The sequence below is a fragment of the Panulirus ornatus genome, chromosome 58 (assembly GCF_036320965.1).
Source record: "Panulirus ornatus isolate Po-2019 chromosome 58, ASM3632096v1, whole genome shotgun sequence".
Lineage (NCBI taxonomy): Eukaryota > Metazoa > Arthropoda > Malacostraca > Decapoda > Palinuridae > Panulirus > Panulirus ornatus.
In genome coordinates this window covers 26457745-26472827 of record NC_092281.1, presented here as the reverse complement: position 1 = coordinate 26472827, position 15083 = coordinate 26457745, and positions in this window count along the sequence as shown.

Genomic DNA, 15083 nt, shown 5'->3' with positions numbered 1-15083 from the left:
ACATCACTGAGCATAAGCACAAATTGACATTATTGTGAAGATTTTGTCAAAGAGTGAATGAGATACGATAAAATAGTACTCTTTATTTTCACATGATTGTGGTGCTGTTACTTTCCTTTACAGATTTAAGACTTTTCATAAAATTTGGTAATTTTGAATGGAGTAACCTTTGGATGCTTAATGACAAGACTATCATATATTCCTTGTGTTAACTGAAATTACTAGCTGGAATTAAAATCTAACAAATATACAGGACTATCAGACAGCAATTAAAATGATTAACATTTACTCAGTATTGATGTAATATTCTGCTAATGAGAGCATGATTCTGAAGTTTACTAATTAAAATGAAACATAATAAAAGCAATATAAAATGCACTAGCATATGAGCACATTTTGTTAATTTGCCATCGTATTTAACAATTTTGAATTTAACCAAGCACTTCTCTAATTAATATTTACTGGAATCACTTGACAAATAGACAACTATTATGTTGAATGGAGAATCAGATAAGAAGCTTGTAGTTCCAAAAAAACAAACAGGCTCAAGATCAATTTGCAATCTCTACATATTTTGAATATGCACATTAATAAGCTCCCGATTTCTGTCTGACAAATTTAATATTTTTTGGTGCCTCAGATTTTAAACATGATTCTAGGTATATTTGCACCACTGAATATGACCTTCATTTCTTTCTAGCAGCTCTAGTTTTTGAGAAAATGCACCTCAATAAATGTACCTCTCATGAGCAGAGATAGTTCCAAGCGGAGCCAAAAATGTTTGCTTCTACAAAATGGCAACAAATATGGATCAATCCCAACTGGTCACAACTAAGATGACTGAACAGCAGGAAACAATTGCCCTGGTCTTGCAGAAGATATCATACCATGATTACCAATGGTGACTTTTCTCCTGGGTCAACAGAGTGGACAGTAGAGCGAAGGATGAGCACTGGGTGAGAAAATAATGGCCTCTGAGGGAAAACATGGTGGTTGGAGAAAGGAATGTAATTGCAGAACCCTTGGTTGACAAAGATCATTTTACCATTGCTGCACATCAAACTGGGTTTGATAAAAGTTTGTGAAGGCTTTTAACAAAGAAGGGGACTGCTTTGACTACATATGCAGAAAATTTCCAGCACTGAACATGGAGAAGCTGAAGGCAGGTATTTTTGATGGGTTACAAATCAGGGGACTCATGAAAGAACCACAATTCCTAGGTTCAACAAACAGTGCTGAGGCAGATGCATGGTCTTCGTTCACTCTGGTTGTAAGGAATTTTCTTGGGAACCATAAAGCAAATAACTACTCTGAAGTAGTGGAGAACCTGCTTTCTTCTTTCCATCAACTTGGCTGTAAAATGAGCATCAAAGTGCATTACTCCACATCTACTGGATCATTTTTCAGACAACCTTGGTGACCTAAGTGAGGAACAGGGTGAATGATTTAACCAAGATTTAATAACCATGGGTATCCCAGGGACACTGGGATACCCATAGGATGACAGATTACTGCTGGACCATTCAACACGATTGTCTTGGGGCAGTTCATCCCAAGAAGTCTTTAAAACGTGAGATGTCCAAGTACATGAACATTTTATCAATGGTATATAACTTTCTCTGCTTGTTTCACCATTATCTGATTCTATGGATGTAATTTAATCATAAATTCTACTTCTTCAAAGCTATTTTTTTTTATCAAAAAGGCAACAATAATGATTTGTAGTCATATCTCAATAACCAGAGCTGATGAGAAAAACTGGTGGCATATTCAGAATCGGCGACAAAAATTTTCATTACAAAAAAGGCCTAATATCTAAGGCACTAAATTCTGTGTGACCCTGTGTTATCTGTAACTCCATTCACATTTTTACAAGGTGGATTAAGTGCTTACAACCTGTAGTTAGGGCTGCAAGCCCCAATTCGGCAAAATTCTCTTACAAAACAATGCATGTGACAATGGACATTGTTTGAGTGCCTGTGATGACTTGCTGTGTTGATTCATCATCCACTTTTCTATTTGAAACTGAAAATTTTCCTTTCTTAACAAACCACACCAGTAGGCAATCCCAATGTTTTAAAGTCAGAACAAGGCTTATTTATTAGCTGCTGGCTAGAGAAGGTAAGATCCACCTAAAGAAAGTTTTGGCAGCATATGAAAGCTTTAGTCATATTACCAATATGTCCTTTGTAGTGCTGAGGCTACCAAACTCAGTTATGAGCATTTTTTTCCTACCATAGTTTGGAGAGGTTACAAGGTTACCACTGTGCTCAAAAATATCAAAATTATGTCCACTGCATAATTAATGAAACCTTGTACACCTAGCCCCCACAAAACATTTGGAGATGTATTCCTTAAAAAACAGCATTTACCAAAGGATAAAAGGGGATTTATGTCTGAGGGAAGGTTTATCAACCTAATTCTCATAAAAATATCAAAATGCCCAGAAATATGTAGTACAACACTAGAATATCATAAATCTTAGTATTTGAATAAGGAATATAGCTTAAATTAGTATTGCTTATAAGTAAAAATGCATACAGGTATGTAATGTAAATTCTGATCTTCAATACAAACATTTGCTCCTGTTCTCCATAATTTCACTTGTGGTTAAGTGATCATCATACTTAAAGGTATCACACTGAAAGCACACCTCATTACCTGCATGCTCAGGTACTGTTCTATGTAATACTCGTGAGTTTTGACTTTATCAATACCACACCGACCAGCATCAAAACCCTTCAAAATGTCTAATTTTACCTTGAAGCTGGAAGCTCTTCCAGCAGTTTTTCTCAAGCACATCATTCAGGCACTTTCTGCCTTACAATGTCAAGGATTAGAGGAGGCCATGTGGAAACTATTATTCTTTCTGTTTTGCTTTTTCATAAGCACCACATAAACTAATCACCAGATAGTGGGGATTTGGAGTACTGATATGAATGGAGAAAATGTGACATCTTTATCAAAGAATGGCAGCCCCTTTAGATCTGTTACTATTTTGAAATACGTTGTTACGTTCAAAATAAACACTGGAAAGTTCATGAAATGGGTGAACTGTTACATTAAAAACCTCAAAAGTCTACAACAAGATGAATTTTGTCAAAGAGCCCCCCCAATACCAGAGCAAAATGTGGTTTGATGACTTGTAACATCTCAAGGGGTCTCAGTGCCTCAAGGCTGCTTGGAGTGGCCTGCTATGTGAGGGTGTGAAATGCTTTAATGTTCTAATCCATTAATAGCATATGTTTGAAATGTTGAAGAAAAAGACAACAATGGAAGACCTTTATTCTACAGCTTAGAACTGTATATCAAAGTTGTTTGAACTGACTGTGATTACATTTATTCATGAAATGAACCACTATAATTATACAATATGGCATAAATATACTACAGTGTTGTACGTACAAAGACCAGGAAATCTGAATGATAGTTATGCCATACTTACAAACAACTTAAGAATACTGTACATTTTGATCAACAAGGAGAAAAGAGCTGTATATAGTTATACTTAATACTGATGCAGTAAAACAGCCATCAGCTTATCCTTGGCAGTTACATTCTACCTGGGTGATATTTTCAGGGAACAGTGATATTCTGCTAAATGAGGGTCAACAGTACAATAGTGCATTCATATTCAACTATACTAGTGAGATGTGCAAGTGATTTAACAGTGCTTGAGAGTTTAAGGATCAAAAGGTGCAAAACTATAGTCTCATGGGTTACTTATCAAGGCACACCTTTTCAGCTTGGAAGATACATAATCACATCTCAGTAGACTTGGGGTCAGGTCTGGCTGAAGAGCAATTTAATTTGACTCAAAGGCTTAGGCTTGCCTGTGGCACTTTGGTGCTGAATAAGTGTGAAGGTCAACAAATTGCAATACGTTACATATGACACACCTTTTCAGCTTTAAAGATATGAAATCACATTTAAGGAGATTTTGTCAAATTGAGTTATTTTCATGTCCAGCATTTAAATGTGGCTAGTTTCTTTGCTAACATGAAAATTGAACCGTATATGTTTTAAATGGAAGCCTTCAAACCTGGCTTTATTATTATACAGTTAACATTAAAAGATGTGTTTCACAGAACTGAAGCCAAAATCTTTTAAAAACTTGTTTCTATACATTTCCAAATATATATTACTGATACTCTCATTAAACAATATTTCTGATAATTACACTGCTGCTCAGGCTCATTTTTCATCTCTCTTTTTCTTCTATTCATACCTTATACATCTCTTTATCCGTTTTAACATGATGGAACAATAACTAAAAAAAAAATTTAACCCAATTCTACCGAAATTTATCATTTCGAAGCAACACTAAAGCTGAGATCAATTTACCGTAATCAGACTTTTAGTGTAAAAGACCCTGACTTTCCTTAATCATGACATCCCAAAATGCCAAATTTTACTTTCTCATTGCTCATCAATTGCTCATCAACCATTTAATTACCATGATATAACAAAGTAGGTAGCAGCTAGCAGGCAGCCACTGACCAGGGACGAATATTACCAGTATGATCCACCTGGATATTAGGAGAGTTTGTGGCAGCTGCATAGTGAGCTAAAACTTCAGTGGTCGTCATGTTGAACTCCTCTGACACAAGTAGCAATCTTTCTTTCTGCCTCACCCACACATTAACTGTAGTCATTCTGTCCACAAACATACAATTGCTCATCAAATGTAACACTTACTCACACAACACATTCTTCATGCTCCAGATTTCCCTAAAGCTAAGATCAATTTACCATGACCAGACTTTTAGTGTAAAAGACCCTGACTTAATCATGACACTTTCCAAAATGCCAAAATGTAATTAATCAACAATTTAAGTTACCGTGATATAACAGTAAGTAGCAGCTGATAGGCAGCCACCAACTAGAGAGGTGTATTACCAATATGACCTGAGTGGGTATCAGGAGGGTTTGTGACAGGTGCATAGTGAGCCAACATTTCAGTGGTCATCAAATTGAACTCCTCTGACCCAAGCAGCTAACTTTTCTTTCTTTCTGCCACCCACACATTAAGTGCTGCCATTCTGTCCACAAGCATACAATCTCTCATCACATGTAACACTTAGCTCACCCAACTCATTCCATGTACTCTTGATTTTCTGTGGTGAACGGTATCCACTAGCCCTGCCCTTTGGAAATATGGAAGAAGCAATAGATAAGTTGTAGGAAGGAATATCATGTAGGAGCATTAGGTAAAACATTCGGAGGGAAAATTAAGTAGAAGTAGTAGGTTGGAACATTTGGTGGACACATTAGGTAAAAGTAGTCAGATGGAATATTAAGTAGGAGCCTCTGGAAACACTGTGCTAGTTATCCTCTGCCAGTGACCTGTTAAGGGCGAGGCACTAGAGTTCCCAGTCACGAGAGTTTTGCTGTGGCCATCCCCTTGATGAGTTCCCAATGATATACTTAATTCTCAAACTTATATGAGAACCCAAGATATCAAATCATAAGAATATTAGTGATGAAATATTACAACTGGGAATTGTAAAGTTCACGTCAGAAATGCATGTCAGAAATACATTACATGCACTTGAGGATATTTTCATTCCATATGTCATATGCATTGCATGAGACAGCTGGAGAAGGGATGTGAACGCATTCAGCCTTTCTTCACCTGTTCCTGGTGCTACCTTACTAATGCAGGACACAGGAAACAAGTATGAAAAAAGGAAACTACTGATTCAATCCACTGACAGCACGTCAACCCCGGTATACCACATCGATCCAATTCACTCTATTCCTTGCCCTCCTTTCACCCTCCTGCATGTTCAGGCCTCGATCACACAAAATCTTTTTCACTCCATCTTTCCACCCCCACTTTGGTCTCCCACTTCTCCTCGTTCCCTCCACCTCCAACACATATATCCTCTTGGTCAATCATTCCTCACTCATTCTCTCCATGTGCCCAAACCATTTCAAAACACCCTCTTCTGCTCTCTCAACCACGCTCTTTTTATTTCCACACATCTCTCTTACCCTTACGTTACTTACTCGATCAAACCACCTCACACCACACATTGTCCTCAAACATCTCATTTCCAGCACATCCATCCTCCTGCGCACAACTCTATCCATAGCCCACGCCTCGCAACCATACAACATTGTTGGAACCACTATTCCTTCAAACATACCCATTTTTGCTTTCAGAGATAATGTTCTCAACTTCCACACATTCTTCAAGGCTCCCAGGATTTTCGCCCCCTCCCCCACCCTATGATCCATTTCCGCTTACATGGTTCCATCTGCTGCCAGATCCACTCCCAGATATCTAAAACACTTTACTTCCTCCAGTTTTTCTCCATTCAAACTTACCTCCCAATTGACTTGACCCTCAACCCTACTGTACCTAATAACCTTGCTCTTATTCACATTTACTCTTAACTTTCTTCTTTCACACACTTTACCAAACTCAGTCACCAGCTTCTGCAGTTTCTCACATGAATCAGCCACCAGCGCTGTATCATCAGTGAACAACAACTGACTCACTTCCCAAGCTCTCTTATCCCCAACAGACTTCATACTTGCCCCTCTTTCCAAAACTCTTGCATTCACCTCCCTAACAACCCCATCCATAAACAAATTAAACAACCATGGCGACATCACACACCCCTGCCGCAAACCTACATTCACTGAGAACCAATCACTTTCCTTTCTTCCTACATGTACACATGCCTTACATCCTCGATAAACTTTTCACTGCTTCTAACAACTTGCCTCCCGCACCATATATTCTTAATACCTTCCACAGAGCATCTCTATCAACTCTATCATATGCCTTCTCCAGATCCATAAATGCTACATACAAATCCATTTGCTTTTCTAAGTATTTCTCACATACATTCTTCAAAGCAAACACCTGATCCACACATCCTCTACCACTTCTGAAACCACACTGCTCTTCCCCAATCTGATGCTCTGTACATGCCTTCACCCTCTCAATCAATACCCTCCCATATAATTTACCAGGAATACTCAACAAACTTATACCTCTGTAATTTGAGCACTCTTATCCCCTTTGCCTTTGTATAAAGGCACTATGCACGCATTCCGCCAATCTTCAGGCACCTCACCATGAGTCATACATACATTAAATAACCTTACCAACCAGTCAATAATACAGTCACCCCCTTTTTTAATAAATTCCACTGCAATACCATCCAAACCTGCTGCCTTGCCGGCTTTCATCTTCCGCAAAGCTTTTACTACCTCTTCTCTGTTTACCAAATCATTTTCCCTAACCCTATCACTTTGCACACCACCTCGACCAAAACACCCTATATCTGCCACTCTATCATCAAACACATTCAACAAACCTTCAAAATACTCACTCCATCTCCTTCTCACATCACCACTACTTGTTATATATATATATATATATATATATATATATATATATATATATATATTATTATTTATTTATTTTGCTTTGTCGCTGTCTCCCGCGTTAGTGAGGTAGCGCAAGGAAACAGACGAAAGAATGGCCCAACCCAACCACATACACATGTATATACATACACGTCCACACACGCAAATATACATACCTATACATCTCAATGTACACATATATATACACACACAGACATATACATATATACACAGGTACATAATTCATACTGTCTGCCTTTATTTATTCCCATCGCCATCTCACCACACATGGAATAACAATCCCCTCCCCCCTCATGTGTGCGAGGAAGCGCTCGGAAAAGACAACAAAGTCCCCATTCGTTCACACTCAATCTCTAGCTGTCATGTAATAATGCACCGAAACCACAGCTCCCTTTCTACATCTTTTTTATCATTATTTTGCTTTGTTGCTGTCTCCCGTGTTAGCCAGGTAGTGCAAGGAAACAGATGAAAGAATGGCCCAACCCACCCACATACACATGTATATACATACACGTCCACACACGCAAATATACATACCTATACATCTCAATGTATACATATATATACACACACAGACATATACATATATACACACGTACATAATTCATACTGTCTGCCTTTATTCATTCCCATCGCCACCCCGTCACACATGAAATAACAACCCCCTTCCCCCGCGTGTGTGCGAGGTAGTGCTAGGAAAAGACAACAAAGGCCACATTCTTTAACACTCAGTCTCTAGCTGTCAGGTATAATGCACTGAAACCATAGCTCCCTTTCTACATCCTGTCCCACAGAGAATAGCATAGCTACCCACTGCTTCAGCAAGGCAGTGCCGTGTAAAACAGACAAAAAAGGCCACATTCGCTCACATCCATTCTCTAGCTGTTATGTGTAATGCACCGAAACCAGGCCCTACAGGCCTTTCCATGGTTTACCCCAGAAGTATCACATGCCCTGGTTCAGTCAACTAACAACTCGTCAACCCTGGTATACCATATCACTCCAATTCACTCTATTCCTTGCAGCCTCTCACCCTCCTGTATGTTCAGGCCCCAATCGCTAAAAATCTTTTTAATTCCATCCTTCCACCTTCGATATGGTCTCCTGCTTCTCCTTGTTCCCTCCACCTCTGGCACATATACCTCTTTGTCAATCTTTCCTCATTCCCTCTATATGTCCAAACCATTTCAACACACCCTCTTCTGCTCTCTCAACCACACACTTTTTATTTCCTTAAATATCTCTTACCCTTACATAACTTACTCGATCAAACCACCTCACACCACATATTCCCCTCATACAGTTCATTTTCATTTTGAAGGTTTGTTGAATGTATTTGATGACAGAGTGGGAGGTATAGGGTGTTTTGGTTGAGGTGGTGTGCAAAGTGAGAGGGTCAGGGAGAATGGTTTGGGAAACAGAGAAGTAGTGAAAGCTTTGTGGAAGATGAAAGCTGGCAAGGTGGCGGGTTTGGATGGTATTGCAGGGGTGTTTATTAAAAAAGGGGGTGACTGTGTTGATGACTGGTTGGTGAGGATATTCATTTTATGTATGGTTCATGGTAAAGTGCCTGAGGATTGGCAGAATGCATGCATAGTGCCATTGTACAAATTGTACAAATTACAGAGGTATAAGTTTGTTGAGTATTCCTGGGAAATTATATGGGAGGATATTGATTGAAAGGGTGAAGGCATGTACAGAGCATCAGACTGGAGAAGAGTAGTGTGGTTTCAGAAGTGGTAGAAGATGCGTGGATCAGGTGTTTGCTTTGAAGAATGTATGTGAGAAATACTTAGAAAAATAAATGGATTTGTATGGAGCATTTATGGATCTGAAGAAAGCATATGACAGAGTTGATAGAGATGCTTTGTGGAAGGTATTAAGAGTTTATGGTGTGGGAAGTAAGTTGCTAGAAGCAGTGAAAAGTTTTTATCGAGGATATAAGGCATATGTACAAGTAGGAAGAGAGGAGAGTGATTGGTTCCCAGTGAATGTCAGTTTGCGGCAGGAGTGCATGATGTCTCCATGGTTGTTTAAGTTGTTTATGGATGGGGTTGTTAGGAAGATGAATGCAAGAGTTTTGGAAAGAGGGGCAAGTATGCTGTGTGTTGTGGATGAGAGGGCTTGGTTAGTGAATCAGTTGTTGTTTGCTGATGATACAGTGCTGGTGGCTGATTCCTGTGAGAAACTGCAGAAGCTGGTGATTGAATTGGGTAAAGTGTGTGAAAGAAGAAAGCTTAAAGTAAATGTGAATAAGAGCAAGGTTATTAAGTTCAGTAGGGTTGAGGGAAAGTCAATTGGGAGGTAAGTTTTAATAGAGAAAAACTGGGGGAAGTGAAATGTTTTAGATATCTGGGAGTGGATTTAGCTGCGGATGGAACCATGGAAGTGGAAGTGAGTCACAGGGTGGGGGAGGGGGCGTAGGTTCTGGGAGCATTGAATGAGTGGAAGGTGCGAATGTTATCTTGGAGAGCAAAAATGGGTATGTTTGAAGGAATAGAGGTTCCAACAATGTTATATGGGTGTGAGGCATGGGCTATAGATAGAGTTGTGTGGAGGAGGGTGGATGTGTTGGAAATGAGATGTTTGAGGACAATATGTGGCGTCAGGTGGTTTGATCGAGTAAGTAATGAAAGGGTAAGAGAGATGTGTGGTAATAAAAAAGTGTGGCTGACAGAGCAGAAGAGGGTGTATTGAAATGGTTTGGTCACACGGAGAGAATGAGTGAGGAAAGATTGACAAAAAGGATATATGTGTCAGAGGAGGAGGGAACGAGCAGAAGTGGGAGACCAAGTTGGAGGTGGAAGGTTGGAGTGAAAAAGATTTTGAGTGATCGGGGCCTGAACATACAGGAGGGTGAAAGGCATGCAAGGAATAGAGTGAATTGGAACGATGTGGTATACCAGGGTCGACGAGCTGTCAATGGATTGAACCAGGGCTTGTGAAGTGTTTGGGGTACACCATGGAAAGTTTTGTGGGGCCTGGATGTGGAAAGGGAGCTGTGGTTTTGGTGCATTACACATGAAAGCTTGAGACTGAGTGTGAATGAATGTGGCCTTTTTTGTCTTTTCCTGGTGCTACTTTGTGGGGGGAGGGGGGGTGCCATTTCATGTGAAGCATAGTGGCAATGGGATGGATGAAGGCAAGAAGTATGAATATGTACATGTGTATATATGTATATGTCTGTGTATGTATTACAGTGAAATGTAGAGGTATGTATATGTGCGTGTGTGGGCGTGTATGTATATACATGTGTATGTGGGTGGGTTGGGCCATTCTTTCGTCTGTTTCCTTGCACTACCTTGCTAATGCAGGAGACAGCGACAAAGTATAATATTATCTATGAGAGCAAAAGTGGGTACGTTTGAAGGAATAGTACTTCCCACAATATTATATGGTTATGAGGTGTGGGCTATAGATGGGGTAGTACGGAGGAGGTTGGATGTGTTGAAAATGAAATGTATTTATATATTTATTTATTTATTCATTTATAACGTTCTCTTCTTTCACACATTCTTCATCACTCCCAGAACCTTCGCCCCCCCCCCACCCTTGGATTCACTTCTGCTTCCATGGTTCCCCTCACTGCTAAGTCCACTCCCAGATATCTGAAACACTTCACTTCCTTCAATTCTTCTCCATTCAAACTTACATCCCTACTGTACCTAATAACCTTGCCCTTATTCACATTTTCTCTTACTTTCTCCTTTGGCATACTTTTCCAAACTCATTCACCAACTTCTGCAGTTTGTCACTCGAAATAAGCCACTGGAGTTGTATTATTGGCAAACAAGAATTGCCTCACTTGTCAGGCCCTCTCAACCCCAACACACTGCAAACTCACTCCTATTGCATTCACCTCCCTAACCACCCCATCCATAAACAAATCAAACAACCATGGGGACATCACACATCCTTGCCGCAGACCAACCTTCACTGGGAACCAGTCACTCTCCTCTCATCCCATTTGTACACGTGCCTTACATCCTTGGTAAAAACTTATCACTACTTCTAGTAGCTCATCTCCTACACCATATACACTTAAGACCTTCCATACAGCATCTCTATCATATGCCTTCTCCAGATACATAAATGCTACATAAAAATCCATCTTTTTTCTAAGTATTTCTCACACACATTCTTCAATGCAAACACCTGATCCACACTGCTCTTCCCAAATCTCATGCTCCATACATTCCTTCATCCTCTCAATCAATACCCTCCCATATAATTTCCCAGGAATGCTCAACAAACTTATGCCTCTGTAGTTTGAACATTCACCTTTATCCCCTATTGCCTTTGTACAATGGCACTATGCATGCATTCCACCAATCCTCAGGCACTTCACTGTGATCCATACATTTATTGAATATCCTTACTAACCAATCAACAACACAGTTTTCCCCTTTCTTAATAAATTCTACCGCAATACCATCCAATCCTGCTGCCTTAACAGATTTCATCTTCCACAAAGCTTTCACACCTCTTCTCTCTTAACCAAACGATTCTCCCTGGCCCTCTCAAAGCACACCTACATCAGCACACCACCCCAACCAAAACACCCTACATCAGCCACTCTATCATCAAATACATTCAACAAACCTTCAAAATACTCACTCCATCTCCTTCTCACTTCATCACTACTTGTTATTACCTCCCCCTTCACTAATGTTCCCATTTGTTCTCTTGTCTTACGCACGTTATTTATCTCCTTCCAAAAATCTTATTCTCCCTATAGTTTAATGATACTCTCTCATCCAAACTCTCATTTGCCCTCTTTTTCAAACTTTGCATCTTCCTCTTGACCTCCTGCTGCTTTGTTTTATAAATCTCCCCATCATTTGCACTCCTTCCTCATAAGTATCATCCAAACGCCTCTCCTTTCTCTTTCACTAACAACTTTACTTCTTCATTCCACTATTCGCTACCCTTTCTAATCTGCTCACCTCCTACCTTTCTCATGCCACATGCATCTTTTGCACATGCCACCACTGCTTCCCTAAATACATCCCATTCCTCATCCACTTCCCTCACATCATTTGCTCTCACCTTCTGCCATTCTATACCCAATCTCTCCTGGTACTTCCTCATACAAGTCTCCTTTCCAAGCTCATTTACTCTCACCACTCTCTTCTAAACATTCTCTCTTCTTTTTTTGAAAACCTTTAATACCTTTAATACTATCTTTTATATTAACACTTTTAATACTATCTGCACATTTAATATGAATTCTAATGAAAAATAATAAAAATCACAACCTTCATGGGTAATATGAAATTATCTGAAACTTACAACTTTTCCTGATAATGCATGCATGTAACAGTATTTACGTCAAATTGTATGCTATATTTTGCCGGCATTATGGAAAAGTCTTATGATAATTCTTTATGTTATTGCATTTACCAGCAGTTTCTAATGTGCTGTAAATAAATGATGAAAATGTCTTTTGAGGAGTTGCAAGAATACCCTGTTACACATACATAAACCATTCCTGCTCTATAATCATAACCTAGTCATGTTGATTTACAAGTAAATGTAAGTATATCAATCATATCATATAACATCACTGCATCTAGGAACTTATCATAGGTGTAGCTTGAGATAAAATAATATTGAACAATTCACAACCTCAAGTAGTGACAGTTAACTGAAATGCTAATAACTTGTTTTATATAATAACCACTAATAATAATGTCTACATCATACCAACCCTAGAACAAATTCTTATATTCAACTTTTAATGCATTTTTTCCTATTTTGTACTAATATTGTTTCTAGTCTCTTACTGAAAAATATGAGATGTGATCCACAGAAAACAGAAATGCAAAATCATTCATCTTTACATAATGATATAATCCACATGCAGTTGAGTATGGATGCCTAACATGAGGTCACATCATCCTTCATAACTTCACTACAGATATTTCTCCTGCAGCTCTGTGGCTACATTTTACAAAGGAGCACAGTAAGATGTGTTCCTTTTGGGGTGAAAAGGTCCACAATGATGCACTCTTTTCCATCTGCTGATGATGATATAGCCTTGTCGGAGGTGACTTGTCATTCATGGTATTACTACTTGCAGGCAAAGTCCATAATCATATGAATGGCTATCCCCTGTAAAATGACACTGTTATGTTTCCCCAAAACCTGTCATTACATGAAATATTATACAAACAAGGGAGTATGTGCTAGAATGTAAGAAAGTAAATTCTAAATTAATATGGGTAAAACTGAAAGTTGATGGAGATAGATGGGTGATTATTGGTGCATATGCACCTGGGCATGAGAAGAAAGATCATGAGAGGCAAGTGTTTTGGGAGCAGCTGAATGAGTGCGTTAGTGGTTTTGATGCACAAGACCGGGTTATAGTGATGGGTGATTTGAATGCAAAGTGAGTAATGTGGCAGTTGAGGGAATAATTGGTATACATGGGGTGTTCAGTGTTGTAAATGGAAATGATGAAGAGCTTGTAGATTTATGTGCTGAAAAAGGACTGGTGATTGGGAATACCTGGTTTAAAAAGCGAGATATACATAAGTATAAGTATGTAAGTAGGAGAGATGGCCAGAGAGCGTTATTGGATTACGTGTTAATTGACAGGCACGCGAAAGAGAGACTTTTGGATGTTAATGTGCTGAGAGGTGCAACTGGAGGGATGTCTGATCATTATCTTGTGGAGGTGAAGGTGAAGATTTGTATGGTTTTCAGAAAAGAAGAGAGAATGTTGGGGTGAAGAGGGTGGTGAGAGTAAGTGAGCTTGGGAAGGAGACTTGTGTGAGGAAGTACCAGGAGAGAATGAGTACAAAATGGAAAAAGGTGAGAACAAAGGAAGTAAGGGGAGTGGGGGAGGAATGGGATGTATTTAAGGAAGCAGTGATGGCTTGTGCAAAAGATGCTTGTGGCATGAGAAGCATGCTAGGTGAGTTGATTAGAAAGGGTAGTGAGTGGTGAGATGAAGAAGATTATCAGTGAAAGAGAAGAGAGAGGCATTTGGACGATTTTTGCAGGGAAAAAATGCAAATGAGTGGGAGATGTATAAAAGAAAGAGACAGGAGGTCAAGAGAAAGGTGCAGGAGGTGAAAAAGAGGGCAAATGAGAGTTGGGGTGAGAGAGTATCATTAAATTTTAGGGAGAATAAAAAGATGTTCTGGAAGGGGGTACATAAAGTGCGTAAGACAAGGGAGCAAATGGGAACTTCAGTGAAGGGGGCTAATATGGAGGTGATAACAAGTAGTGGTGATGTGAGAAGGAGATGGAGTGAGTATTTTGAAGGTTTGTTGAATGTGTTTGATGACAGAATGGCAGATATAGGGTGTTTTGGTCGAGGTGGTGTGCCCTCTTTTTCACCTCTTGCACCTTTCTCTTGACCTCCTGTCTCTTTCCTTTATACATCTCCCACTCAATTGCATTTTTTCCCTGCAAAAATCGTCCAAATGCCACTCTCTTCTCTTTCACTAATAATCTTACTTCTTCATCCCACCACTCACTTCCCTCTCTAATCAAGCCACCTCCCACTCTTCTCATGCCACAAGCATCTTTTGCGCAATCCATCACTGATTCCCTAAATACATCCCATTCCTCCCCCACTCCCATTACTTCCATTGTTCTCACCTTTTTCCATTCTGTACTCAGTCTCTCCTGGTACTTCCTCACACAAGTCTCCTTCCCAAGCTCAC